Source organism: Mesoplodon densirostris, chromosome 1, assembly GCF_025265405.1.
Source record: "Mesoplodon densirostris isolate mMesDen1 chromosome 1, mMesDen1 primary haplotype, whole genome shotgun sequence".
In the NCBI taxonomy this organism is placed as follows: Eukaryota; Metazoa; Chordata; class Mammalia; order Artiodactyla; family Ziphiidae; genus Mesoplodon; species Mesoplodon densirostris.
Genome location: NC_082661.1, coordinates 131565882 through 131591509, shown reverse-complemented (window position 1 = coordinate 131591509; position 25628 = coordinate 131565882).

Sequence of the window (25628 nt, the reverse complement as noted above, 5' to 3'; positions counted from 1 at the left end):
GTACGGAAACAGACCATCCTGACAGTGGTGTTCCTCGGGTATATATTAGAGTGGAATGTGACCCCAAAACCTGATGTGTCCTTACTTATGTTTGTTTTATAAATTGAATTTATATTTTTTATTGGAGTCATATTCCATTGTGTACATGGACCACTGTTTCTTTGTGCATTCCTCTGTCGGTGGACATTTTCGTAGCTTCCAAGTGTTGGCTATGGTAAATATTGCTGGAGTGCAGGATTGCCAGCCTGTGTCTTTATTTTATTTTATTTTTTTTGCGTGGTACGTGTGCCTCTCACTGCTGTGGACACTCCCATTGCAGAGCACAGGCTCCGGATGCGCAGGCCCAGCAGCCATAGCTCACGGGACCAGCCGCTCTGCGGCATGTGGGATCTTCCCGAAACGGGGCATGAACCCATGTCTCCTGCATTGGCAGGCGGACTCTCAACCACTGCGCCACCAGTGAAGCCCAGCCTGTGTCTTTTTGATTCTCATCCCCTCAGGCGATAGGCCCAGCAGTGGGTATGCTTGATTGAATGGTAGCTCAGTATTTACCTTTACATTATTGGCTCATGTCCCACGTTGAACCAAGGGTAGGCATTTCTCCAAAACCCCTTCAGCATTTATTGTTTGCAGAATTTTTGCTGATGGCCATTCTGACTGGTGTGAGCTGATAGGTTTTTGTAATTTGGATTTGCATATCTTTAATTATTCCTAATGTTCAGCATTTTTCCACGCCTTTTAAAATTTCTGCTACAGAAAAACAGAAAAAAACGGAGAGTACAATTAACCTCTTGAAATGGTCTTCTTGGATGGTTGCCCTCTTTTGAATTTTGTGGTCAATTTTCGACCCCAGGATTGTTTTTGAGGGCAGGTGTCATTTACAGGCCTGCAATGAGTGTGAATATGTAGTGACCATTAGCACTGGGTTTAAAGCTGCTGTTGTGTGAAACGGCCACAAGGCAGCAGCATTTCTCCATTCCCAAATCTGGTTACTAGGGCAGCAGAGCCTTTCTGGGACCAATGGAATACAGAAGAAGGCATCATTGAATTCTACTACAGAATACCATGTCCTGGTGGATGGTAGAATGACCAGCAGGGTGTAGGAATTAGGAACTACTGGATGTATATCCTCGGTGGCTTCACTGACTGTCCTGACATCCTTTACCAGGTCCCCAGCCGCCCACGGGGCTCTGGTGGTCAGGCCACTCCCAGGTTACGGAGTTCACCTGCGCAACTACCCAGCAGCACATGGGGCTCTCGTAGTCAGGCCCCTTCCAGGATATGGGCCTAACCTGGGCATGTCCCCAGCAGCCCACGGGGCTCTCATGGTCAGGCCACTCCCAGGTTATGGAGCTCACCTGTGCATCTACCCAGCAGCCCATGGGGCTCTCGTAGTCAGGCCCCTCCCAGGATATGGGCCTAACCTGGGCATGTCCCCAGCAGCCCACCGGGCTCTCATGGTCAGGCCACTCCCAGGTTATGGAGCTCACCTGTGCATCTCCCCAGCAGCCTATGGGGCTCTCATAGTCAGGCCCTTCCCAGGATACGGAGCTCCCCTGGGCAGGTACCCCGGCAGGGCTGGGCACACAGGAACCATGCACATAGCCCTCATTGCAGAGCACCCCAGATCGCCTGTTACTCAGAGCTGACACAGAGCACCTCAGAGCAGACTTGAGCTAACAAACAGCAAGTCTGACAGGTCTGTGACCCTGGGCATCACTCTGTGTGGCTTCACTCTGCCTGGTCTTCCAGAGACTTCCACTGCAGCCGGGGCACCAAGCCTCTGTCTCCACCCATCACCCCTCCTCTCCCTGACTCCTGAGTTCCTCTCATTAGGAGAGGGTCTTCTTGAAGTTGTCTCCCACTCATGGGCCAGATAAAATGATTAGAAAACAAGCCGGAGCTACAGCCCCTTGTGTATCGTGACTCTCAGGAGCCCACACCTGTTCCTTGGACGTGGTCGGTTCAGCGAGGTCCATTTTCGGCAATGTGAGCCCCTGAGGGGTGAGGATTGGCTGACCTGGGCAGCCTGACCCTGCTGGCCAGCCCTCCCCAGGTGTGCCTGGGTTGAGGTCAATATAAACACCGCTCCAGGCAGCAAGAGCCCGTGCAGCTGTGCCTGACGCCATATTCTCTGCCCCGTCAGCAGTCTCGGGGCTGTGCTGGTGGGAGTGAGTGAGGGGCCACAGCTTTGTGGGAGGCCCGGTGTCAGTGGGGCTCTGCTGGACTTTCTGCAGGAGTTGCCAGGCTGCCATCTGCTAAACAAGAGGATGTGTCACCCATACCTATCGCTGGAATTGCTCCCCGGGCAGAGGTGAGGAAGGAAAAAGGCAGTGGGGGCCAGGACAGGAGGGGTATCTCAGGCAGGGAAGTGGAAAGCTTCCAGAAGAGCGCCCGGGGCCAGGACCATCCTGGCTGGACTGCAGGCACCAAGTCGGCCTGCGTGCTGTCGCTGGTGTGGCTCCAGGGCCCTTCCTCTAGGCTTTCAAGTCCTTGTACATATTCAGGTGTTTTACCTGGGAAGGGTGGGAACAGTTCAGCAGCAGCTGGCCTGGGGCTCAACTCACGTTTACTCACAGATGCCTCGGCACGGTCCCCCAGCTTTGCAATGAGGACGCTCCTTGCGGGGGGCTGCTGGCTGCATGGCAGATGTTCAGAATTGTTGACCACTGGAGCAAGTGCCCTGATAGGGTTTTCCTCTGTATAACTGGCAGTGTCTGTTTTTTTTTTTTTTCTTTTTTGGTTCAAGGTAGATTTTATTCCTCTTTAATGTATTTATAGATATAAGCATGGAAATTATTCATTCATATAATTACATCTTTGTGAAGGGAAGAACATTTTTCTGTTTTATATTTTTAAATTTTATTTCTTTAAAAAATTTATGAAATTTTATTTTATTTATTTTTTATACAGCAGGTTATTATTAGTTATCTATATTATACATATACATGTATACAGGTCAATCTCAGTCTCCCAACTCATCCCACCACCACCACCCCATGGCTTCCCCTCCTTGATGTCCATAGGTTCGTTCTCTACCTCTGTGTCTCTATTTCTGCCCTGCAAACCTGTTCATCTGTACCATTTCTCTAGGTTCCACATATATGCATTAATATACAATATTTGTTTTTCTCTTTCTGACTTACTTCACTCTGTATGACAGTCTCTAGGTCCATCGACGTCTCTACAAATGATCCAGTTTCATCCCTTTCTATGGCTGAGTAATATTCCATTTTATATATGTACCACATCTTTATCCATTCCTCTGTCTGTGGGCATTTAGGTTGCTTCCATTACCTGGCTATTGTAAATAGTGCTGCAATGAACATTGTGGTGAATGTGTCTTTTTGATTTATGGTTTTCTCTGGGTATACGCCCAGAAGTGGGATTGCTGGATCATATGGTAATTCTATTTTTCATTTTTTAAGGGACCTCCATACTGTTCTCCATAGTGACTGTATCAATTTACATTCCCACCAATAGTGGAAGAGGGTTCCTTTTGTCCACACCCTCCCCAGCATTTATTGTTTGTAGATTTTCTGATGAGGCCCATTCTAACAGGTGTGAGGTGATACCTCATTGTACTTTGGATTTACAGTTCCCTAATAATTAATGATGTTGAGCAGCTTTTCATGTGCATCTTGGCCATCTCTATGTCTTCTTTGAAGAAAGGTCAATTTAGATGTTCTACCCATTTTTGTATTGGGTTGTTTGTTTTTTTAATATTAAGCTGCATGAGCTGTTTATATATATTGGAGATTAAAGCTTTGTCCACTGATTCGTTTGCAAATATTTTCTCCCATTCTGAGGGTGGCCTTTTTCCATTCCCGTTGTTTTAACAAAAAAAGAAAGAAAGAGAAAGAAGCAGAACACAAATGTGCATAAAATATGTCTCTTGAAACTGTCGTTTTGAAATGTGGACGTCTTTTGAAATTTTTGGTCGATATAGGACCCCAGGATTTGTTTTCAGAGCAGGTGTCATTTACAGGCCTGCAATTATTTTGAATATCCACTGACCATTAGCACTGGGATTAAAGCTGCTGTTGTGTGAAACGGCCACAAGGTGGCAGCAGTTCTCCTTTACCGAATCTGGTTACTAGGGCAACAGAGCCTCAATGGAAGTCGTGTTCTAGGTTGTAATTTAGAAGGGGATGTGCCAGGAGAAAGCCCCTTATGTTTGTCTCACTATTCTTGTTCTTTCTTTAAATTTAATTTTTATTTTTATATCACAGCAAGTTTGATTAAAATGTTTGGCTTGGTGTAGGTGTGCAAGATATGGTTCTTTTACACATATACATATGTCTGTTCTTCCTGGGATCCTTTTCCCACGTACCTTATGACAGAATGTTGAGTAGTCTTCTCTTGGTATTTCGTAGGTCTTGGTGATTATATATTTCGCCTGTGTTTGTATATGTCTGTTAACGCCAATATCCTAATGCATCCAATCCTCACACCTTTCCATTGCTGAACCATAAGTTTGTTTAATGAATCTGTGATTGCCCTTCTCTGTGGAAGTATCTTCACTGGTATCAATTTTTATGTAACACCTATAAGTGATATCATATGATATGTGTCTTTCTTTTTCTGACTTACTACAAGTCATGTGATTCCCTCTAGACTCATCTACGGTGCTGCACATGGCATTGTGTCCTTTTTTTCCTTGGCTAATATTCCGTCTGCACATGTACCAGTTCTTCTTTGCCCACTCATCTGTTGATGGACTTTTTGGTTGCTTCCATGTCATGGCTATTGTAATGCTGCAGCAATGCACATTTGCCTGCCTGTGTCTTTGCAATTCTGTCTTCTTAGGTTATAGGCCCAGGAGTGGGCCGGCTGGATCATATGGTAGCAAAATGTTTACCTTATAGAGGAACCTCCATTCTGTCCTCATTAGTGGCTCTTACCAGGTTATGTCACACTTAAAGTTGACGGTATGCACTTCTCCACAACACCCTCAGCATTTATTGTTTGTAGATTTTTTTTTTTGCTGATGTTTATCCTGACTAATGTGAGCTGATACCACTTTGTGGTTGGATTTGCATGCGTCTCATAATCACTTGAAATTCAGCTTTCTGGCATGTCCTTTTTTTCTTCAAACTGTGAGTACAGCTTACCTCTTCAAACTGTTTTCGTGGAGTATGTGTGACATTTAGAAATATTTTGGCCATTACCTCCCTCAAGACATTTGGAGGGCAGGTTTCATTTACAGACCTCCAGTACTGGTGCATAAGAAGTGACCCTCAGCACACGTTTTAAAGCTGCTGTTGCAGGTAATGGCCAGAGGGCGTCAGCATTTCTGCTTTTCCCAATCTGGTAAGTACGGAAACAGACCATCCTGACAGTGGTGTTCCTCGGGTATATATTAGAGTGGAATGTGACCCCAAAACCTGATGTGTCCTTACTTATGTTTGTTTTATAAATTGAATTTATATTTTTTATTGGAGTCATATTCCATTGTGTACATGGACCACTGTTTCTTTGTGCATTCCTCTGTCGGTGGACATTTTCGTAGCTTCCAAGTGTTGGCTATGGTAAATATTGCTGGAGTGCAGGATTGCCAGCCTGTGTCTTTATTATTTTTTTTTTTTTGCGTGGTTCGTGTGCCTCTCACTGCTGTGGACACTCCCATTGCAGAGCACAGGCTCCGGATGCGCAGGCCCAGCAGCCATAGCTCACGGGACCAGCCGCTCTGCGGCATGTGGGATCTTCCCGAAACGGGGCATGAACCCATGTCTCCTGCATTGGCAGGCGGACTCTCAACCACTGCGCCACCAGTGAAGCCCAGCCTGTGTCTTTTTGATTCTCATCCCCTCAGGCGATAGGCCCAGCAGTGGGTATGCTTGATTGAATGGTAGCTCAGTATTTACCTTTACATTATTGGCTCATGTCCCACGTTGAACCAAGGGTAGGCATTTCTCCAAAACCCCTTCAGCATTTATTGTTTGCAGAATTTTTGCTGATGGCCATTCTGACTGGTGTGAGCTGATAGGTTTTTGTAATTTGGATTTGCATATCTTTAATTATTCCTAATGTTCAGCATTTTTCCACGCCTTTTAAAATTTCTGCTACAGAAAAACAGAAAAAAAACGGAGAGTACAATTAACCTCTTGAAATGGTCTTCTTGGATGGTTGCCCTCTTTTGAATTTTGTGGTCAATTTTCGACCCCAGGATTGTTTTTGAGGGCAGGTGTCATTTACAGGCCTGCAATGAGTGTGAATATGTAGTGACCATTAGCACTGGGTTTAAAGCTGCTGTTGTGTGAAACGGCCACAAGGCAGCAGCATTTCTCCATTCCCAAATCTGGTTACTAGGGCAGCAGAGCCTTTCTGGGACCAATGGAATACAGAAGAAGGCATCATTGAATTCTACTACAGAATACCATGTCCTGGTGGATGGTAGAATGACCAGCAGGGTGTAGGAATTAGGAACTACTGGATGTATATCCTCGGTGGCTTCACTGACTGTCCTGACATCCTTTACCAGGTCCCCAGCCGCCCACTGGGCTCTGGTGGTCAGGCCACTCCCAGGTTACGCAGTTCACCTGTGCAACTACCCAGCAGCACATGGGGCTCTCGTAGTCAGGCCCCTTCCAGGATATGGGCCTAACCTGGGCATGTCCCCAGCAGCCCACGGGGCTCTCATGGTCAGGCCACTCCCAGGTTATGGAGCTCACCTGTGCATCTACCCAGCAGCCCATGGGGCTCTCGTAGTCAGGCCCCTCCCAGGATATGGGCCTAACCTGGGCATGTCCCCAGCAGCCCACCGGGCTCTCATGGTCAGGCCACTCCCAGGTTATGGAGCTCACCTGTGCATCTCCCCAGCAGCCTATGGGGCTCTCATAGTCAGGCCCTTCCCAGGATACGGAGCTCCCCTGGGCAGGTACCCCGGCAGGGCTGGGCACACAGGAACCATGCACATAGCCCTCATTGCAGAGCACCCCAGATCGCCTGTCACTCAGAGCTGACACAGAGCACCTCAGAGCAGACTTGAGCTAACAAACAGCAAGTCTGACAGGTCTGTGACCCTGGGCATCACTCTGTGTGGCTTCACTCTGCCTGGTCTTCCAGAGACTTCCACTGCAGCCGGGGCACCTAGCCTCTGTCTCCACCCATCACCCCTCCTCTCCCTGACTCCTGAGTTCCTCTCATTAGGAGAGGGTCTTCTTGAAGTTGTCTCCCACTCATGGGCCAGATAAAATGATTAGAAAACAAGCCGGAGCTACAGCCCCTTGTGTATCGTGACTCTCAGGAGCCCACACCTGTTCCTTGGACGTGGTCGGTTCAGCGAGGTCCATTTTCGGCAATGTGAGCCCCTGAGGGGTGAGGATTGGCTGACCTGGGCAGCCTGACCCTGCTGGCCAGCCCTCCCCAGGTGTGCCTGGGTTGAGGTCAATATAAACACCGCTCCAGGCAGCAAGAGCCCGTGCAGCTGTGCCTGACGCCATATTCTCTGCCCCGTCAGCAGTCTCGGGGCTGTGCTGGTGGGAGTGAGTGAGGGGCCACAGCTTTGTGGGAGGCCCGGTGTCAGTGGGGCTCTGCTGGACTTTCTGCAGGAGTTGCCAGGCTGCCATCTGCTAAACAAGAGGATGTGTCACCCATACCTATCGCTGGAATTGCTCCCCGGGCAGAGGTGAGGAAGGAAAAAGGCAGTGGGGGCCAGGACAGGAGGGGTATCTCAGGCAGGGAAATGGAAAGCTTCCAGAAGAGCGCCCGGGGCCAGGACCATCCTGGCTGGACTGCAGGCACCAAGTCGGCCTGCGTGCTGTCGCTGGTGTGGCTCCAGGGCCCTTCCTCTAGGCTTTCAAGTCCTTGTACATATTCAGGTGTTTTACCTGGGAAGGGTGGGAACAGTTCAGCAGTAGCTGGCCTGGGGCTCAACTCACGTTTACTCACAGACGCCTCGGCACGGTCCCCCAGCTTTGCAATGAGGACGCTCCTTGCGGGGGGCTGCTGGCTGCATAGCAGATGTTCAGAATTGTTGACCACTGGAGCAAGTGCCCTGATAGGGTTTTCCTCTGTATAACTGGCGGTGTCTGTTTTTTTTTTTTTTTTCTTTTTTGGTTCAAGGTAGATTTTATTCCTCTTTAATGTATTTATAGATATAAGCATGGAAATTATTCATTCATATAATTACATCTTTGTGAAGGGAAGAACATTTTTCTGTTTTATATTTTTAAATTTTATTTCTTTAAAAAATTTTTGAAATTTTATTTTATTTATTTTTTATACAGCAGGTTATTATTAGTTATCTATATTATACATATACATGTATACAGGTCAATCTCAGTCTCCCAACTCATCCCACCACCACCACCCCATGGCTTCCCCTCCTTGATGTCCATAGGTTCGTTCTCTACCTCTGTGTCTCTATTTCTGCCCTGCAAACCTGTTCATCTGTACCATTTCTCTAGGTTCCACATATATGCATTAATATACAATATTTGTTTTTCTCTTTCTGACTTACTTCACTCTGTATGACAGTCTCTAGGTCCATCGACGTCTCTACAAATGATCCAGTTTCATCCCTTTCTATGGCTGAGTAATATTCCATTTTATATATGTACCACATCTTTATCCATTCCTCTGTCTGTGGGCATTTAGGTTGCTTCCATTACCTGGCTATTGTAAATAGTGCTGCAATGAACATTGTGGTGAATGTGTCTTTTTGATTTATGGTTTTCTCTGGGTATACGCCCAGAAGTGGGATTGCTGGATCATATGGTAATTCTATTTTTCGTTTTTTAAGGGACCTCCATACTGTTCTCCATAGTGACTGTATCAATTTACATTCCCACCAATAGTGGAAGAGGGTTCCTTTTGTCCACACCCTCCCCAGCATTTATTGTTTGTAGATTTTCTGATGAGGCCCATTCTAACAGGTGTGAGGTGATACCTCATTGTACTTTGGATTTACAGTTCCCTAATAATTAATGATGTTGAGCAGCTTTTCATGTGCATCTTGGCCATCTCTATGTCTTCTTTGAAGAAAGGTCAATTTAGATGTTCTACCCATTTTTGTATTGGGTTGTTTGTTTTTTTAATATTAAGCTGCATGAGCTGTTTATATATATTGGAGATTAAAGCTTTGTCCACTGATTCGTTTGCAAATATTTTCTCCCATTCTGAGGGTGGCCTTTTTCCATTCCCGTTGTTTTAACAAAAAAAGAAAGAAAGAGAAAGAAGCAGAACACAAATGTGCATAAAATATGTCTCTTGAAACTGTCGTTTTGAAATGTGGACGTCTTTTGAAATTTTTGGTCGATATAGGACCCCAGGATTTGTTTTCAGAGCAGGTGTCATTTACAGGCCTGCAATTATTTTGAATATCCACTGACCATTAGCACTGGGATTAAAGCTGCTGTTGTGTGAAACGGCCACAAGGTGGCAGCAGTTCTCCTTTACCGAATCTGGTTACTAGGGCAACAGAGCCTCAATGGAAGTCGTGTTCTAGGTTGTAATTTAGAAGGGGATGTGCCAGGAGAAAGCCCCTTATGTTTGTCTCACTATTCTTGTTCTTTCTTTAAATTTAATTTTTATTTTTATATCACAGCAAGTTTGATTAAAATGTTTGGCTTGGTGTAGGTGTGCAAGATATGGTTCTTTTACACATATACATATGTCTGTTCTTCCTGGGATCCTTTTCCCACGTACCTTATGACAGAATGTTGAGTAGTCTTCTCTTGGTATTTCGTAGGTCTTGGTGATTATATATTTCGCCTGTGTTTGTATATGTCTGTTAACGCCAATATCCTAATGCATCCAATCCTCACACCTTTCCATTGGTGAACCATAAGTTTGTTTAATGAATCTGTGATTGCCCTTCTCTGTGGAAGTATCTTCACTGGTATCAATTTTTATGTAACACCTATAAGTGATATCATATGATATGTGTCTTTCTTTTTCTGACTTACTACAAGTCATGTGATTCCCTCTAGACTCATCTACGGTGCTGAACATGGCATTGTGTCCTTTTTTTCCTTGGCTAATATTCCGTCTGCACATGTACCAGTTCTTCTTTGCCCACTCATCTGTTGATGGACTTTTTGGTTGCTTCCATGTCATGGCTATTGTAATGCTGCAGCAATGCACATTTGCCTGCCTGTGTCTTTGCAATTCTGTCTTCTTAGGTTATAGGCCCAGGAGTGGGCCGGCTGGATCATATGGTAGCAAAATGTTTACCTTATAGAGGCACCTCCATTCTGTCCTCATTAGTGGCTCTTACCAGGTTATGTCACACTTAAAGTTGACGGTATGCACTTCTCCACAGCACCCTCAGCATTTATTGTTTGTAGATTTTTTTTTTTGCTGATGTTTATCCTGACTAATGTGAGCTGATACCACTTTGTGGTTGGATTTGCATGCGTCTCATAATCACTTGAAATTCAGCTTTCTGGCATGTCCTTTTTTTCTTCAAACTGTGAGTACAGCTTACCTCTTCAAACTGTTTTCGTGGAGTATGTGTGACATTTAGAAATATTTTGGCCATTACCTCCCTCAAGACATTTGGAGGGCAGGTTTCATTTACAGACCTCCAGTACTGGTGCATAAGAAGTGACCCTCAGCACACGTTTTAAAGCTGCTGTTGCAGGTAATGGCCAGAGGGCGTCAGCATTTCTGCTTTTCCCAATCTGGTAAGTACGGAAACAGACCATCCTGACAGTGGTGTTCCTCGGGTATATATTAGAGTGGAATGTGACCCCAAAACCTGATGTGTCCTTACTTATGTTTGTTTTATAAATTGAATTTATATTTTTTATTGGAGTCATATTCCATTGTGTACATGGACCACTGTTTCTTTGTGCATTCCTCTGTCGGTGGACATTTTCGTAGCTTCCAAGTGTTGGCTATGGTAAATATTGCTGGAGTGCAGGATTGCCAGCCTGTGTCTTTATTATTTTTTTTTTTTGCGTGGTTCGTGTGCCTCTCACTGCTGTGGACACTCCCATTGCAGAGCACAGGCTCCGGATGCGCAGGCCCAGCAGCCATAGCTCACGGGACCAGCCGCTCTGCGGCATGTGGGATCTTCCCGAAACGGGGCATGAACCCATGTCTCCTGCATTGGCAGGCGGACTCTCAACCACTGCGCCACCAGTGAAGCCCAGCCTGTGTCTTTTTGATTCTCATCCCCTCAGGCGATAGGCCCAGCAGTGGGTATGCTTGATTGAATGGTAGCTCAGTATTTACCTTTACATTATTGGCTCATGTCCCACGTTGAACCAAGGGTAGGCATTTCTCCAAAACCCCTTCAGCATTTATTGTTTGCAGAATTTTTGCTGATGGCCATTCTGACTGGTGTGAGCTGATAGGTTTTTGTAATTTGGATTTGCATATCTTTAATTATTCCTAATGTTCAGCATTTTTCCACGCCTTTTAAAATTTCTGCTACAGAAAAACAGAAAAAAACGGAGAGTACAATTAACCTCTTGAAATGGTCTTCTTGGATGGTTGCCCTCTTTTGAATTTTGTGGTCAATTTTCGACCCCAGGATTGTTTTTGAGGGCAGGTGTCATTTACAGGCCTGCAATGAGTGTGAATATGTAGTGACCATTAGCACTGGGTTTAAAGCTGCTGTTGTGTGAAACGGCCACAAGGCAGCAGCATTTCTCCATTCCCAAATCTGGTTACTAGGGCAGCAGAGCCTTTCTGGGACCAATGGAATACAGAAGAAGGCATCATTGAATTCTACTACAGAATACCATGTCCTGGTGAATGGTAGAATGACCAGCAGGGTGTAGGAATTAGGAACTACTGGATGTATATCCTCGGTGGCTTCACTGAGTGTCCTGACATCCTTTAGCAGGTCCCCAGCCGCCCACTGGGCTCTGGTGGTCAGGCCACTCCCAGGTTACGGAGTTCACCTGCGCAACTACCCAGCAGCACATGGGGCTCTCGTAGTCAGGCCCCTTCCAGGATATGGGCCTAACCTGGGCATGTCCCCAGCAGCCCACGGGGCTCTCATGGTCAGGCCACTCCCAGGTTATGGAGCTCACCTGTGCATCTACCCAGCAGCCCATGGGGCTCTCGTAGTCAGGCCCCTCCCAGGATATGGGCCTAACCTGGGCATGTCCCCAGCAGCCCACCGGGCTCTCATGGTCAGGCCACTCCCAGGTTATGGAGCTCACCTGTGCATCTCCCCAGCAGCCTATGGGGCTCTCATAGTCAGGCCCTTCCCAGGATACGGAGCTCCCCTGGGCAGGTACCCCGGCAGGGCTGGGCACACAGGAACCATGCACATAGCCCTCATTGCAGAGCACCCCAGATCGCCTGTCACTCAGAGCTGACACAGAGCACCTCAGAGCAGACTTGAGCTAACAAACAGCAAGTCTGACAGGTCTGTGACCCTGGGCATCACTCTGTGTGGCTTCACTCTGCCTGGTCTTCCAGAGACTTCCACTGCAGCCGGGGCACCAAGCCTCTGTCTCCACCCATCACCCCTCCTCTCCCTGACTCCTGAGTTCCTCTCATTAGGAGAGGGTCTTCTTGAAGTTGTCTCCCACTCATGGGCCAGATAAAATGATTAGAAAACAAGCCGGAGCTACAGCCCCTTGTGTATCGTGACTCTCAGGAGCCCACACCTGTTCCTTGGACGTGGTCGGTTCAGCGAGGTCCATTTTCGGCAATGTGAGCCCCTGAGGGGTGAGGATTGGCTGACCTGGGCAGCCTGACCCTGCTGGCCAGCCCTCCCCAGGTGTGCCTGGGTTGAGGTCAATATAAACACCGCTCCAGGCAGCAAGAGCCCGTGCAGCTGTGCCTGATGCCATATTCTCTGCCCCGTCAGCAGTCTCGGGGCTGTGCTGGTGGGAGTGAGTGAGGGGCCACAGCTTTGTGGGAGGCCCGGTGTCAGTGGGGCTCTGCTGGACTTTCTGCAGGAGTTGCCAGGCTGCCATCTGCTAAAGAAGAGGATGTGTCACCCATACCTATCGCTGGAATTGCTCCCCGGGCAGAGGTGAGGAAGGAAAAAGGCAGTGGGGGCCAGGACAGGAGGGGTATCTCAGGCAGGGAAATGGAAAGCTTCCAGAAGAGCGCCCGGGGCCAGGACCATCCTGGCTGGACTGCAGGCACCAAGTCGGCCTGCGTGCTGTCGCTGGTGTGGCTCCAGGGCCCTTCCTCTAGGCTTTCAAGTCCTTGTACATATTCAGGTGTTTTACCTGGGAAGGGTGGGAACAGTTCAGCAGCAGCTGGCCTGGGGCTCAACTCACGTTTACTCACAGACGCCTCGGCACGGTCCCCCAGCTTTGCAATGAGGACGCTCCTTGCGGGGGGCTGCTGGCTGCATGGCAGATGTTCAGAATTGTTGACCACTGGAGCAAGTGCCCTGATAGGATTTTCCTCTGTATAACTGGCGGTGTCTGTTTTTTTTTTTTTTTTTCTTTTTTGGTTCAAGGTAGATTTTATTCCTCTTTAATGTATTTATAGATAGAAGCATGGAAATTATTCATTCATATAATTACATCTTTGTGAAGGGAAGAACATTTTTCTGTTTTATATTTTTAAAATTTATTTCTTTTAAAAAAGTTTTGAAATTTTATTTTATTTATTTTTTATACAGCAGGTTATTATTAGTTATCTATATTATACATATACATGTATACAGGTCAATCTCAGTCTCCCAACTCATCCCACCACCACCACCCCATGGCTTCCCCTCCTTGATGTCCATAGGTTCGTTCTCTACCTCTGTGTCTCTATTTCTGCCCTGCAAACCTGTTCATCTGTACCATTTCTCTAGGTTCCACATATATGCATTAATATACAATATTTGTTTTTCTCTTTCTGACTTACTTCACTCTGTATGACAGTCTCTAGGTCCATCGACGTCTCTACAAATGATCCAGTTTCATCCCTTTCTATGGCTGAGTAATATTCCATTTTATATATGTACCACATCTTTATCCATTCCTCTGTCTGTGGGCATTTAGGTTGCTTCCATTACCTGGCTATTGTAAATAGTGCTGCAATGAACATTGTGGTGAATGTGTCTTTTTGATTTATGGTTTTCTCTGGGTATACGCCCAGAAGTGGGATTGCTGGATCATATGGTAATTCTATTTTTCGTTTTTTAAGGGACCTCCATACTGTTCTCCATAGTGACTGTATCAATTTACATTCCCACCAATAGTGGAAGAGGGTTCCTTTTGTCCACACCCTCCCCAGCATTTATTGTTTGTAGATTTTCTGATGAGGCCCATTCTAACAGGTGTGAGGTGATACCTCATTGTAGTTTGGATTTACAGTTCCCTAATAATTAATGATGTTGAGCAGCTTTTCATGTGCATCTTGGCCATCTCTATGTCTTCTTTGAAGAAAGGTCAATTTAGATGTTCTACCCATTTTTGTATTGGGTTGTTTGTTTTTTTAATATTAAGCTGCATGAGCTGTTTATATATATTGGAGATTAAAGCTTTGTCCACTGATTCGTTTGCAAATATTTTCTCCCATTCTGAGGGTTGCCTTTTTCCATTCTCGTTGTTTTAACAAAAAAAGAAAGAAAGAGAAAGAAGCAGAACACAAATGTGCATAAAATATGTCTCTTGAAACTGTCGTTTTGAAATGTGGACGTCTTTTGAAATTTTTGGTCGATATAGGACCCCAGGATTTGTTTTCAGAGCAGGTGTCATTTACAGGCCTGCAATTATTTTGAATATCCACTGACCATTAGCACTGGGATTAAAGCTGCTGTTGTGTGAAACGGCCACAAGGTGGCAGCAGTTCTCCTTTACCGAATCTGGTTACTAGGGCAACAGAGCCTCAATGGAAGTCGTGTTCTAGGTTGTAATTTAGAAGGGGATGTGCCAGGAGAAAGCCCCTTATGTTTGTCTCACTATTCTTGTTCTTTCTTTAAATTTAATTTTTATTTTTATATCACAGCAAGTTTGATTAAAATGTTTGGCTTGGTGTAGGTGTGCAAGATATGGTTCTTTTACACATATACATATGTCTGTTCTTCCTGGGATCCTTTTCCCACGTACCTTATGACAGAATGTTGAGTAGTCTTCTCTTGGTATTTCGTAGGTCTTGGTGATTATATATTTCGCCTGTGTTTGTATATGTCTGTTAACGCCAATATCCTAATGCATCCAATCCTCACACCTTTCCATTGGTGAACCATAAGTTTGTTTAATGAATCTGTGATTGCCCTTCTCTGTGGAAGTATCTTCACTGGTATCAATTTTTATGTAACACCTATAAGTGATATCATATGATATGTGTCTTTCTTTTTCTGACTTACTACAAGTCATGTGATTCCCTCTAGACTCATCTACGGTGCTGAACATGGCATTGTGTCCTTTTTTTCCTTGGCTAATATTCCGTCTGCACATGTACCAGTTCTTCTTTGCCCACTCATCTGTTGATGGACTTTTTGGTTGCTTCCATGTCATGGCTATTGTAATGCTGCAGCAATGCACATTTGCCTGCCTGTGTCTTTGCAATTCTGTCTTCTTAGGTTATAGGCCCAGGAGTGGGCCGGCTGGATCATATGGTAGCAAAATGTTTACCTTATAGAGGCACCTCCATTCTGTCCTCATTAGTGGCTCTTACCAGGTTATGTCACACTTAAAGTTGACGGTATGCACTTCTCCACAGCACCCTCAGCATTTATTGTTTGTAGATTTTTTTTTTTGCTGATGTTTATCCTGACTAATGTGAGCTGATACCACTTTGTGGTTGGATTTGCATGCGTCTCATAATCACTTGAAATTCAGCTTTCTGGCATGTCCTTTTTTTCTTCAAACTGTGAGTACAGCTTACCTCTTCAAACTGTTTTCGTGGAGTATGTGTGACATTTAGAAATATTTTGGCCATTACCTCCCTCAAGACATTTGGAGGGCAGGTTTCATTTACAGACCTCCAGTACTGGTGCATAAGAAGTGACCCTCAGCACACGTTTTAAAGCTGCTGTTGCAGGTAATGGCCAGAGGGCGTCAGCATTTCTGCTTTTCCCAATCTGGTAAGTACGGAAACAGACCATCCTGACAGTGGTGTTCCTCGGGTATATATTAGAGTGGAATGTGACCCCAAAACCTGATGTGTCCTTACTTATGTTTGTTTTATAAATTGAATTTATATTTTTTATTGGAGTCATATTCCATTGTGTACATGGACCACTGTTTCTTTGTGCATTCCTCTGTCGGTGGACATTTTCGTAGCTTCCAAGTGTTGGCTATGGTAAATATTGCTGGAGTGCAGGATTGCCAGCCTGTGTCTTTATTATTTTTTTTTTTTGCGTGGTTCGTGTGCCTCTCACTGCTGTGGACACTCCCATTGCAGAGCACAGGCTCCGGATGCGCAGGCCCAGCAGCCATAGCTCACGGGACCAGCCGCTCTGCGGCATGTGGGATCTTCCCGAAACGGGGCATGAACCCATGTCTCCTGCATTGGCAGGCGGACTCTCAACCACTGCGCCACCAGTGAAGCCCAGCCTGTGTCTTTTTGATTCTCATCCCCTCAGGCGATAGGCCCAGCAGTGGGTATGCTTGATTGAATGGTAGCTCAGTATTTACCTTTACATTATTGGCTCATGTCCCACGTTGAACCAAGGGTAGGCATTTCTCCAAAACCCCTTCAGCATTTATTGTTTGCAGAATTTTTGCTGATGGCCATTCTGACTGGTGTGAGCTGATAGGTTTTTGTAATTTGGATTTGCATATCTTTAATTATTCCTAATGTTCAGCATTTTTCCACGCCTTTTAAAATTTCTGCTACAGAAAAACAGAAAAAAACGGAGAGTACAATTAACCTCTTGAAATGGTCTTCTTGGATGGTTGCCCTCTTTTGAATTTTGTGGTCAATTTTCGACCCCAGGATTGTTTTTGAGGGCAGGTGTCATTTACAGGCCTGCAATGAGTGTGAATATGTAGTGACCATTAGCACTGGGTTTAAAGCTGCTGTTGTGTGAAACGGCCACAAGGCAGCAGCATTTCTCCATTCCCAAATCTGGTTACTAGGGCAGCAGAACCTTTCTGGGACCAATGGAATACAGAAGAAGGCATCATTGAATTCTACTACAGAATACCATGTCCTGGTGGATGGTAGAATGACCAGCAGGGTGTAGGAATTAGGAACTACTGGATGTATATCCTCGGTGGCTTCACTGACTGTCCTGACATCCTTTACCAGGTCCCCAGCCGCCCACTGGGCTCTGGTGGTCAGGCCACTCCCAGGTTACGGAGTTCACCTGCGCAACTACCCAGCAGCACATGGGGCTCTCGTAGTCAGGCCCCTTCCAGGATATGGGCCTAACCTGGGCATGTCCCCAGCAGCCCACGGGGCTCTCATGGTCAGGCCACTCCCAGGTTATGGAGCTCACCTGTGCATCTACCCAGCAGCCCATGGGGCTCTCGTAGTCAGGCCCCTCCCAGGATATGGGCCTAACCTGGGCATGTCCCCAGCAGCCCACCGGGCTCTCATGGTCAGGCCACTCCCAGGTTATGGAGCTCACCTGTGCATCTCCCCAGCAGCCTATGGGGCTCTCATAGTCAGGCCCTTCCCAGGATACGGAGCTCCCCTGGGCAGGTACCCCGGCAGGGCTGGGCGCACAGGAACCATGCACTTAGCCCTCATTGCAGAGCACCCCAGATCGCCTGTCACTCAGAGCTGACACAGAGCACCTCAGAGCAGACTTGAGCTAACAAACAGCAAGTCTGACAGGTCTGTGACCCTGGGCATCACTCTGTGTGGCTTCACTCTGCCTGGTCTTCCAGAGACTTCCACTGCAGCCGGGGCACCAAGCCTCTGTCTCCACCCATCACCCCTCCTCTCCCTGACTCCTGAGTTCCTCTCATTAGGAGAGGGTCTTCTTGAAGTTGTCTCCCACTCATGGGCCAGATAAAATGATTAGAAAACAAGCCGGAGCTACAGCCCCTTGTGTATCGTGACTCTCAGGAGCCCACACCTGTTCCTTGGACGTGGTCGGTTCAGCGAGGTCCATTTTCGGCAATGTGAGCCCCTGAGGGGTGAGGATTGGCTGACCTGGGCAGCCTGACCCTGCTGGCCAGCCCTCCCCAGGTGTGCCTGGGTTGAGGTCAATATAAACACCGCTCCAGGCAGCAAGAGCCCGTGCAGCTGTGCCTGACGCCATATTCTCTGCCCCGTCAGCAGTCTCGGGGCTGTGCTGGTGGGAGTGAGTGAGGGGCCACAGCTTTGTGGGAGGCCCGGTGTCAGTGGGGCTCTGCTGGACTTTCTGCAGGAGTTGCCAGGCTGCCATCTGCTAAAGAAGAGGATGTGTCACCCATACCTATCGCTGGAATTGCTCCCCGGGCAGAGGTGAGGAAGGAAAAAGGCAGTGGGGGCCAGGACAGGAGGGGTATCTCAGGCAGGGAAATGGAAAGCTTCCAGAAGAGCGCCCGGGGCCAGGACCATCCTGGCTGGACTGCAGGCACCAAGTCGGCCTGCGTGCTGTCGCTGGTGTGGCTCCAGGGCCCTTCCTCTAGGCTTTCAAGTCCTTGTACATATTCAGGTGTTTTACCTGGGAAGGGTGGGAACAGTTCAGCAGCAGCTGGCCTGGGGCTCAACTCACGTTTACTCACAGACGCCTCGGCACGGTCCCCCAGCTTTGCAATGAGGACGCTCCTTGCGGGGGGCTGCTGGCTGCATGGCAGATGTTCAGAATTGTTGACCACTGGAGCAAGTGCCCTGATAGGATTTTCCTCTGTATAACTGGCGGTGTCTGTTTTTTTTTTTTTTTTCTTTTTTGGTTCAAGGTAGATTTTATTCCTCTTTAATGTATTTATAGATATAAGCATGGAAATTATTCATTCATATAATTACATCTTTGTGAAGGGAAGAACATTTTTCTGTTTTATATTTTTAAATTTTATTTCTTTTAAAAAATTTTTGAAATTTTATTTTATTTATTTTTTATACAGCAGGTTATTATTAGTTATCTATATTATACATATACATGTATACAGGTCAATCTCAGTCTCCCAACTCATCCCACCACCACCACCCCATGGCTTCCCCTCCTTGATGTCCATAGGTTCGTTCTCTACCTCTGTGTCTCTATTTCTGCCCTGCAAACCTGTTCATCTGTACCATTTCTCTAGGTTCCACATATATGCATTAATATACAATATTTGTTTTTCTCTTTCTGACTTACTTCACTCTGTATGACAGTCTCTAGGTCCATCGACGTCTCTACAAATGATCCAGTTTCATTCCTTTCTATGGCTGAGTAATATTCCATTTTATATATGTACCACATCTTTATCCATTCCTCTGTCTGTGGGCATTTAGGTTGCTTCCATTACCTGGCTATTGTAAATAGTGCTGCAATGAACATTGTGGTGAATGTGTCTTTTTGATTTATGGTTTTCTCTGGGTATACGCCCAGAAGTGGGATTGCTGGATCATATGGTAATTCTATTTTTCGTTTTTTAAGGGACCTCCATACTGTTCTCCATAGTGACTGTATCAATTTACATTCCCACCAATAGTGGAAGAGGGTTCTTTTTGTCCACACCCTCCCCAGCATTTATTGTTTGTAGATTTTCTGATGAGGCCCATTCTAACAGGTGTGAGGTGATACCTCATTGTACTTTGGATTTACAGTTCCCTAATAATTAATGATGTTGAGCAGCTTTTCATGTGCATCTTGGCCATCTCTATGTCTTCTTTGAAGAAAGGTCAATTTAGATGTTCTACCCACTTTTGTATTGGGTTGTTTGTTTTTTTAATATTAAGCTGCATGAGCTGTTTATATATATTGGAGATTAAAGCTTTGTCCACTGATTCGTTTGCAAATATTTTCTCCCATTCTGAGGGTGGCCTTTTTCCATTCCCGTTGTTTTAACAAAAAAAGAAAGAAAGAGAAAGAAGCAGAACACAAATGTGCATAAAATATGTCTCTTGAAACTGTCGTTTTGAAATGTGGACGTCTTTTGAAATTTTTGGTCGATATAGGACCCCAGGATTTGTTTTCAGAGCAGGTGTCATTTACAGGCCTGCAATTATTTTGAATATCCACTGACCATTAGCACTGGGATTAAAGCTGCTGTTGTGTGAAACGGCCACAAGGTGGCAGCAGTTCTCCTTTACCGAATCTGGTTACTAGGGCAACAGAGCCTCAATGGAAGTCGTGTTCTAGGTTGTAATTTAGAAGGGGATGTGCCAGGAGAAAGCCCCTTATGTTTGTCTCACTATTCTTGTTCTTTCTTTAAATTTAATTTTTATTTTTATATCACAGCAAGTTTGATTAAAATGTTTGGCTTGGTGTAGGTGTGCAAGATATGGTTCTTTTACACATATACATATGTCTGTTCTTCCTGGGATCCTTTTCCCACGTACCTTATGACAGAATGTTGAGTAGTCTTCTCTTGGTATTTCGTAGGTCTTGGTGATTATATATTTCGCCTGTGTTTGTATATGTCTGTTAACGCCAATATCCTAATGCATCCAATCCTCACACCTTTCCATTGCTGAACCATAAGTTTGTTTAATGAATCTGTGATTGCCCTTCTCTGTGGAAGTATCTTCACTGGTATCAATTTTTATGTAACACCTATAAGTGATATCATATGATATGTGTCTTTCTTTTTCTGACTTACTACAAGTCATGTGATTCCCTCTAGACTCATCTACGGTGCTGAACATGGCATTGTGTCCTTTTTTTCCTTGGCTAATATTCCGTCTGCACATGTACCAGTTCTTCTTTGCCCACTCATCTGTTGATGGACTTTTTGGTTGCTTCCATGTCATGGCTATTGTAATGCTGCAGCAATGCACATTTGCCTGCCTGTGTCTTTGCAATTCTGTCTTCTTAGGTTATAGGCCCAGGAGTGGGCCGGCTGGATCATATGGTAGCAAAATGTTTACCTTATAGAGGCACCTCCATTCTGTCCTCATTAGTGGCTCTTACCAGGTTATGTCACACTTAAAGTTGACGGTATGCACTTCTCCACAGCACCCTCAGCATTTATTGTTTGTAGATTTTTTTTTTTGCTGATGTTTATCCTGACTAATGTGAGCTGATACCACTTTGTGGTTGGATTTGCATGCGTCTCATAATCACTTGAAATTCAGCTTTCTGGCATGTCCTTTTTTTCTTCAAACTGTGAGTACAGCTTACCTCTTCAAACTGTTTTCGTGGAGTATGTGTGACATTTAGAAATATTTTGGCCATTACCTCCCTCAAGACATTTGGAGGGCAGGTTTCATTTACAGACCTCCAGTACTGGTGCATAAGAAGTGACCCTCAGCACACGTTTTAAAGCTGCTGTTGCAGGTAATGGCCAGAGGGCGTCAGCATTTCTGCTTTTCCCAATCTGGTAAGTACGGAAACAGACCATCCTGACAGTGGTGTTCCTCGGGTATATATTAGAGTGGAATGTGACCCCAAAACCTGATGTGTCCTTACTTATGTTTGTTTTATAAATTGAATTTATATTTTTTATTGGAGTCATATTCCATTGTGTACATGGACCACTGTTTCTTTGTGCATTCCTCTGTCGGTGGACATTTTCGTAGCTTCCAAGTGTTGGCTATGGTAAATATTGCTGGAGTGCAGGATTGCCAGCCTGTGTCTTTATTATTTTTTTTTTTTGCGTGGTTCGTGTGCCTCTCACTGCTGTGGACACTCCCATTGCAGAGCACAGGCTCCGGATGCACAGGCCCAGCAGCCATAGCTCACGGGACCAGCCGCTCTGCGGCATGTGGGATCTTCCCGAAACGGGGCATGAACCCATGTCTCCTGCATTGGCAGGCGGACTCTCAACCACTGCGCCACCAGTGAAGCCCAGCCTGTGTCTTTTTGATTCTCATCCCCTCAGGCGATAGGCCCAGCAGTGGGTATGCTTGATTGAATGGTAGCTCAGTATTTACCTTTACATTATTGGCTCATGTCCCACGTTGAACCAAGGGTAGGCATTTCTCCAAAACCCCTTCAGCATTTATTGTTTGCAGAATTTTTGCTGATGGCCATTCTGACTGGTGTGAGCTGATAGGTTTTTGTAATTTGGATTTGCATATCTTTAATTATTCCTAATGTTCAGCATTTTTTCCACGCCTTTTAAAATTTCTGCTACAGAAAAACAGAAAAAAACGGAGAGTACAATTAACCTCTTGAAATGGTCTTCTTGGATGGTTGCCCTCTTTTGAATTTTGTGGTCAATTTTCGACCCCAGGATTGTTTTTGAGGGCAGGTGTCATTTACAGGCCTGCAATGAGTGTGAATATGTAGTGACCATTAGCACTGGGTTTAAAGCTGCTGTTGTGTGAAACGGCCACAAGGCAGCAGCATTTCTCCATTCCCAAATCTGGTTACTAGGGCAGCAGAGCCTTTCTGGGACCAATGGAATACAGAAGAAGGCATCATTGAATTCTACTACAGAATACCATGTCCTGGTGGATGGTAGAATGACCAGCAGGGTGTAGGAATTAGGAACTACTGGATGTATATCCTCGGTGGCTTCACTGACTGTCCTGACATCCTTTACCAGGTCCCCAGCCGCCCACGGGGCTCTGGTGGTCAGGCCACTCCCAGGTTACGGAGTTCACCTGCGCAACTACCCAGCAGCACATGGGGCTCTCGTAGTCAGGCCCCTTCCAGGATATGGGCCTAACCTGGGCATGTCCCCAGCAGCCCACGGGGCTCTCATGGTCAGGCCACTCCCAGGTTATGGAGCTCACCTGTGCATCTACCCAGCAGCCCATGGGGCTCTCGTAGTCAGGCCCCTCCCAGGATATGGGCCTAACCTGGGCATGTCCCCAGCAGCCCACCGGGCTCTCATGGTCAGGCCACTCCCAGGTTATGGAGCTCACCTGTGCATCTCCCCAGCAGCCTATGGGGCTCTCATAGTCAGGCCCTTCCCAGGATACGGAGCTCCCCTGGGCAGGTACCCCGGCAGGGCTGGGCACACAGGAACCATGCACATAGCCCTCATTGCAGAGCACCCCAGATCGCCTGTTACTCAGAGCTGACACAGAGCACCTCAGAGCAGACTTGAGCTAACAAACAGCAAGTCTGACAGGTCTGTGACCCTGGGCATCACTCTGTGTGGCTTCACTCTGCCTGGTCTTCCAGAGACTTCCACTGCAGCCGGGGCACCAAGCCTCTGTCTCCACCCATCACCCCTCCTCTCCCTGACTCCTGAGTTCCTCTCATTAGGAGAGGGTCTTCTTGAAGTTGTCTCCCACTCATGGGCCAGATAAAATGATTAGAAAACAAGCCGGAGCTACAGCCCCTTGTGTATCGTGACTCTCAGGAGCCCACACCTGTTCCTTGGACGTGGTCGGTTCAGCGAGGTCCATTTTCGGCAATGTGAGCCCCTGAGGGGTGAGGATTGGCTGACCTGGGCAGCCTGACCCTGCTGGCCAGCCCTCCCCAGGTGTGCCTGGGTTGAGGTCAATATAAACACCGCTCCAGGCAGCAAGAGCCCGTGCAGCTGTGCCTGACGCCATATTCTCTGCCCCGTCAGCAGTCTCGGGGCTGTGCTGGTGGGAGTGAGTGAGGGGCCACAGCTTTGTGGGAGGCCCGGTGTCAGTGGGGCTCTGCTGGACTTTCTGCAGGAGTTGCCAGGCTGCCATCTGCTAAACAAGAGGATGTGTCACCCATACCTATCGCTGGAATTGCTCCCCGGGCAGAGGTGAGGAAGGAAAAAGGCAGTGGGGGCCAGGACAGGAGGGGTATCTCAGGCAGGGAAATGGAAAGCTTCCAGAAGAGCGCCCGGGGCCAGGACCATCCTGGCTGGACTGCAGGCACCAAGTCGGCCTGCGTGCTGTCGCTGGTGTGGCTCCAGGGCCCTTCCTCTAGGCTTTCAAGTCCTTGTACATATTCAGGTGTTTTACCTGGGAAGGGTGGGAACAGTTCAGCAGCAGCTGGCCTGGGGCTCAACTCACGTTTACTCACAGACGCCTCGGCACGGTCCCCCAGCTTTGCAATGAGGACGCTCCTTGCGGGGGGCTGATGGCTGCATGGCAGATGTTCAGAATTGTTGACCACTGGAGCAAGTGCCCTGATAGGATTTTCCTCTGTATAACTGGCGGTGTCTGTTTTTTTTTTTTTTTTCTTTTTTGGTTCAAGGTAGATTTTATTCCTCTTTAATGTATTTATAGATATAAGCATGGAAATTATTCATTCATATAATTACATCTTTGTGAAGGGAAGAACATTTTTCTGTTTTATATTTTTAAAATTTATTTCTTTTAAAAAAGTTTTGAAATTTTATTTTATTTATTTTTTATACAGCAGGTTATTATTAGTTATCTATATTATACATATACATGTATACAGGTCAATCTCAGTCTCCCAACTCATCCCACCACCACCACCCCATGGCTTCCCCTCCTTGATGTCCATAGGTTCGTTCTCTACCTCTGTGTCTCTATTTCTGCCCTGCAAACCTGTTCATCTGTACCATTTCTCTAGGTTCCACATATATGCATTAATATACAATATTTGTTTTTCTCTTTCTGACTTACTTCACTCTGTATGACAGTCTCTAGGTCCATCGACGTCTCTACAAATGATCCAGTTTCATCCCTTTCTATGGCTGAGTAATATTCCATTTTATATATGTACCACATCTTTATCCATTCCTCTGTCTGTGGGCATTTAGGTTGCTTCCATTACCTGGCTATTGTAAATAGTGCTGCAATGAACATTGTGGTGAATGTGTCTTTTTGATTTATGGTTTTCTCTGGGTATACGCCCAGAAGTGGGATTGCTGGATCATATGGTAATTCTATTTTTCGTTTTTTAAGGGACCTCCATACTGTTCTCCATAGTGACTGTATCAATTTACATTCCCACCAATAGTGGAAGAGGGTTCCTTTTGTCCACACCCTCCCCAGCATTTATTGTTTGTAGATTTTCTGATGAGGCCCATTCTAACAGGTGTGAGGTGATACCTCATTGTAGTTTGGATTTACAGTTCCCTAATAATTAATGATGTTGAGCAGCTTTTCATGTGCATCTTGGCCATCTCTATGTCTTCTTTGAAGAAAGGTCAATTTAGATGTTCTACCCATTTTTGTATTGGGTTGTTTGTTTTTTTAAAATTAAGCTGCATGAGCTGTTTATATATATTGGAGATTAAAGCTTTGTCCACTGATTCGTTTGCAAATATTTTCTCCCATTCTGAGGGTTGCCTTTTTCCATTCTCGTTGTTTTAACAAAAAAAGAAAGAAAGAGAAAGAAGCAGAACACAAATGTGCATAAAATATGTCTCTTGAAACTGTCGTTTTGAAATGTGGACGTCTTTTGAAATTTTTGGTCGATATAGGACCCCAGGATTTGTTTTCAGAGCAGGTGTCATTTACAGGCCTGCAATTATTTTGAATATCCACTGACCATTAGCACTGGGATTAAAGCTGCTGTTGTGTGAAACGGCCACAAGGTGGCAGCAGTTCTCCTTTACCGAATCTGGTTACTAGGGCAACAGAGCCTCAATGGAAGTCGTGTTCTAGGTTGTAATTTAGAAGGGGATGTGCCAGGAGAAAGCCCCTTATGTTTGTCTCACTATTCTTGTTCTTTCTTTAAATTTAATTTTTATTTTTATATCACAGCAAGTTTGATTAAAATGTTTGGCTTGGTGTAGGTGTGCAAGATATGGTTCTTTTACACATATACATATGTCTGTTCTTCCTGGGATCCTTTTCCCACGTACCTTATGACAGAATGTTGAGTAGTC